The sequence below is a fragment of the Pinus tabuliformis genome, chromosome 4_2 (assembly GCF_031772625.1).
Source record: "Pinus tabuliformis cultivar Carrire ecotype Pingquan chromosome 4_2, CPIR1, whole genome shotgun sequence".
Lineage (NCBI taxonomy): Eukaryota > Viridiplantae > Streptophyta > Pinopsida > Pinales > Pinaceae > Pinus > Pinus tabuliformis.
This window is the reverse complement of record NC_142304.1, coordinates 540549539-540554630: the sequence shown is the minus strand read 5'-3', so window position 1 is coordinate 540554630 and position 5092 is coordinate 540549539.

The window sequence follows — 5092 nt, the reverse complement described above, 5'->3', positions numbered from 1 at the left end:
AAATTTATCACACATATATATTAATTCTTTATAATTAATCATAAAATAATAATAATTTAGAATAAAGTTTCAATTTAGTTAATTTTTAGGGTTTTGTTTTAATAGTGTATCATATGTAGTAATAAGTAGTGTTTTGAGAAACACATATGATTTTGAATTATAAAATGATTAGGTATGAAGAAGGCATTATCTGTTTAATTATTTTCAAATGACTATGAACTACTCACTTCTCTTGAATTTGAATTTAAATTGGTCACACCAAAAAAATCATTATAATAATAATAATGATCTTGACACTATTTATATTTTGTGTTAAGTCATGTCTTCTATGTTCATGAACTTGAATTTAAATTGGTCACTCCAAAAATTTCATTATCTATTTCTACAATAAAGTTTATATCCAAGGCCTAACAGTTTGATTCAGCCATGAGCTTGGCTAAACCTTGGCCCTTGATTAACTTAGTAGGTTTTATTCCTATATCATATCCTAAAATAGTGGAAATCCACTTTCCCCTCTTTCCATCAAGACCATCCTGAGTTAGGATGTCTTTAACTACTGAATTAGCAATGTAGGCTACTATATGAGAATATAAGATGTACACCCTAAAGTCCTTAATGGCTTTGACTAAGGCGAAGACTTGTTTTTCCATTATATTATATCTCAAGGTGGCATCTCTTAGGGCTTTGCTAAAGAAAGCAATGGGTTTCTCATAGCCCTAGTCATTTATGTGCAATAGAACTGCAGCAATTGTGTGATCAGAAGCAAAGGAAAACAAGATGAAATCTCTGTCAAATGTAGGACTGATTAACACAGGTGTTCTAGTCAAGGCTAGTTTAATGTCTTCAAAGGACTTTTTAGCCTCAACAGTCCATTTTATGGTGGAGTCCTTTTCCAGCATGTTGTTTAGTGATCTAATTAACTCTACCAAATTACATATAAATATTCTAAGAAAATTATTGTAACTCTTTAATGTTCCTAGGATGTTGTATTTGCAGGATGGCTTCTATTCTAGCAGGGTCTATTCTTATACCATCTTTTGAAATTATGTGACCTAACAACTTTCCTTCTTCTAACCTAGAGAAGGACTTTTTGGGGTTCAAAGAGATTCCAAAGTTCTTGCATTCAATAAAAACTTGCCTTAGATGATCCAAATGTTGATTGTTAGATTTTGAAAATACAGTAATATCATCTAGGTATATTACAAGGAAATCATGAATTTCTTTTGCGAAGGCTATGTCCATAGCTCTCTAGAAAGTGGCTCCTACATTCATTGGCCCAAAAGGCATTTTCACATACATAAATGTGCCCCAAGGAGTAGTAAACACAGTTTTGGGTTGGTCATTAGGATGAACTAATATTTAATTATAACCAAAAAACCCATCCAACAATGAGATTCTAGTTGCTCCAACTACCCTCTGTAAAATGTGGTCCATTTCGAGGAGAGGGTAATTGTCTTTTAGTGACACTTTATTGAGGTTTCTGAGATCCACACAGAGTGTGTTCTCACCAGTTTTCTTTCTAGTTGGCACCAAGTTTGAGACCCAATCAGAAAATTGGATTGGTGCAATTATTTTAGCATCATGCATTCTCTGAATTTCTTTTCATTTGTTGGTAATAAGACAGGATTAATCCTTCTAAGTTTTTGTTTGAAAGGATTTTGATTTTCTTTAACAGGAATCGTGTGTTGGATGATGTTGGTGTCATAAGATTTGACATCCTTATAACTCCAAGCAAAGACATCTTGAAACTATTTCAATATCTCAATGTATTTTATCTTTTCAGTAGGGGTAATGATTTCGAAAGTTTGATCAATTTAGGATTTTCATCGGTGCCTATATTACATTCTTCTATATCAAACCTTAAAGGCTCCATCTTAGGCTTCCTAGGAACATCATTTTAATCAAATAAATCTTTGAGAGGGGTTAATCCCTTAGGTAAGAAATTATCTTTGAGATTAATTACATCGGTTTCCTCACTGATTATTTCATCAATCTCAATTTACTCTAAGTTATTTATATATAATTTGGTAAACTTATTAGGGTTAAATCTATCTATTTCTTCACCTTCTATTTCATTTATTTCTATCTCTTTCTTAGTGTTAGGATCTATTGATTTGTTAGTATCTATGTTGTTATTGCTAAACTCTTCTTTTTAAATTAAAAAGTCGTTTATCTGTTTATCATCAAAAAATACTTGCCAATTGTTCAAATTATCTGGAATCGCAAGTCTATGCCTAACTTTAGTAGTATACTGATGGTTGGGCTGGAAGGGTAATTTGCAGGTACTAGAAAACACTACTAAACTATGGGCTTGCATGTTATGATTTTTAGGAATTACTGCAAGCCTTGATTCTATGAAAGTGTTAAATATTTGTACAATAGTGTCCCTATAACAACTTAATCTAGGGTCTTTTGTCATATATATACCATCAATCTCTTTTACAATTATTTCGGAGTCTCCCATGATAGAAACCCTTTTAGATCCTAAATTCCTAACTAACTTAAGACCTAAAATTAATGCTTCATACTCAGCCATATTATTGGTACATTTGAAATTCAATCTATATGCATGGCCTTCTGAGTAATCATTTTCCAAATTATATATCCACACTCCTACTCCTGCTCCTAACTTATTTACTAATCCATCAAATTCTAAATGCCATAACATCTCATGATCTATATTTACACTATCTCGTGCAACAAATGTTTCATCATTTATAACATTTTAACCGTCTTGTTCATTGAACAGTTCTATAGTTTGGTCTGATTCATGTTGTGTAGAAACTACAATTTCTTTTGGTTCTGTATTAGTATTGTCTAAAATTGTTTGTTGCATTTGATCAACATTATACATGCTAAAATAATCGATATCTGAATGTATGGAGTAGATGGGAAAGATTTAAGGCAAATCCTCCCTACTTACCATATATTTCATTAAGGTTTCTAGGTATATTTACTTAGGTTGTCCAAAAATAGAGATTGTTGCATATGACATATCTAGTTGTAAGGATCCCTGAAGTTTGGCTTCTCATGATCTAGATAATGGCATGCCATACTTTGGTGGGATGTCAACAACCACAATATCCATAAGGATGCTTTTGCAGGATATTGAACTAAAGTAACGCACATGTCTTTATTCAATCCTAGACATTGTACCTAACTAGAGTCAAATGAGAATAAGTCTTTATAAGGCCTTGTGATGTGTAGGTTTAATTTCTCCATCACTGATTTGGGCATTTAGTTGTGAGAGGCCCCAGAATCCAACATTGCATTGTGTAGAATTTTGTCATGGATACTAAGGCTAATGTAAAAAGGTGGAACTCCTCCTTCTAATGGTTTGTCATTAACATCTAGACCAAATATGAGTTCTGGTTGGTCATCAAATAAGTTCACTAAATCCTCATTTCCACCAATATTTAAGGTCTGGGTTATCTGTGATTTATAAGTTTCATTCTTGATTAGTTCTGTTAAAGGAATTGAAATCTTTATCTTTGCTATCTTTGTTCCCAAATTGAATGGCAAAGAGACTTTTTCTACTTGAAGGTTTTGAATTTTTGCAACAGGGATTTGAGTAGGCTTGTCTTCTTTTCCTTTATTGGGAACTGCTTATGTGGATTTTTTAATCTAATTTTTTTAGCTTTTTCCACTGGTCCCTTAGGTGGAATGAAAGTGGATGGTTGATCAGCAGAAGGTTGATCAGAGGTTATGTCTACAATTGTGTGGCTAGAAGGATTCGGGTTCTACCTAAGGAAAATTTGGAGGATTTTTGAAACAGGCGCTTATTTTATTTCCTTGGGTTGATTTTGCATTGTTTTCTTAGTTTGGTCAATGACATCAACATTCTTTTTTCTTCTTAGGTTATACTGTTTATGCAATTCAAATATGTAAGATTCGTATCCCTGTTTGTAATCAAATGATTCCCTGGACTGTACTTCTAATTGTTGCAGCATATATAGTTCCTGCTCATCTTTGGTTAGAAAAATATTGTCCTCATCATTTATTCCCATTAGGTTAATTTGTGTATCTTGTTATTGATCTTTTGGATTGGATGTGTTTGCATAATTTTCTTGAAAAGGAGGCCTGATGTTCTGATCTGGTCCATTTTTCCCAATGTTTTGGTTTCTTCTAAAATTTGGGTTTCTAACTGGATGCGCTTGTTGGTTATCCCATTGGGGTTTCCTTTCTATGTTCTCTATTCTATCCATTAGTTTTTCCATACTTTTGGCTAAACTATCTATTTTAATATCGGATGATGAAGTTTCATCCTTTGCAGTCCCCCTCCTTTCATTTCTAACTCTAGCCCTTTTAGCTAAAAAATTAGCTTCTACACTAACTTCTACACTTTGCATTTATTCTAATGTTGGGGGCTTCTTTCCTTGAGTTGGTAGGCCATATATGTGTAAAACCCATCAGGAAACTTTATTAATGCTAAGTTAGGTGGGGATCTAAGGTTACTGGGATTGTGTTGTATATATTATTGAATCTAGTGCAGTAATCTTGAACAGTTTCGTTAGGCGCCCTTCTAATATTCTCATATTCTGAAAGGATTTGTAGGGCATTCTTTTTCTTTTCCCATATGTTCAAAAATTGTTAGTGAAACATATCTAAACTATCAATGCTATTAGCAGGCAATGCTCTAAACCATTTCCTAACATCACCAGCCAAAGTTTGGGCAAAGAGTCTCCTTTGATTATTATCTTTGTCAATTTCGTGTAACTCAAAGTAATTTGTTATCTTGTTGACATGATTTTGTGCAGTGTAATGTATTGTGCCATCAAATTGAACATTTTTACTTTGGTACTCTGCTGGCATAGCACCAAGTTGGGCAGGTAAAACAAGAGGAGCATATCTATTTTCCATGGCTGTCAGTTGGGAGAGGCTGAGATGTGGGGTTGGGGTACTTGGAGATGATGGAACAGTGGATGAAGAACCAGGACTAGTAGATGATGAATAAGTAATGATAGGTTGATGAAGGAGTGTAGGTATAAATGGTGGTGAAGAATGCGGTGTTGAAGTTGAAGGGATCAATGGTGAACTCAAAGTAATGGACAATTATTTAGAAAGATCAGGGGTGGTGGCAGTATTAATGGAT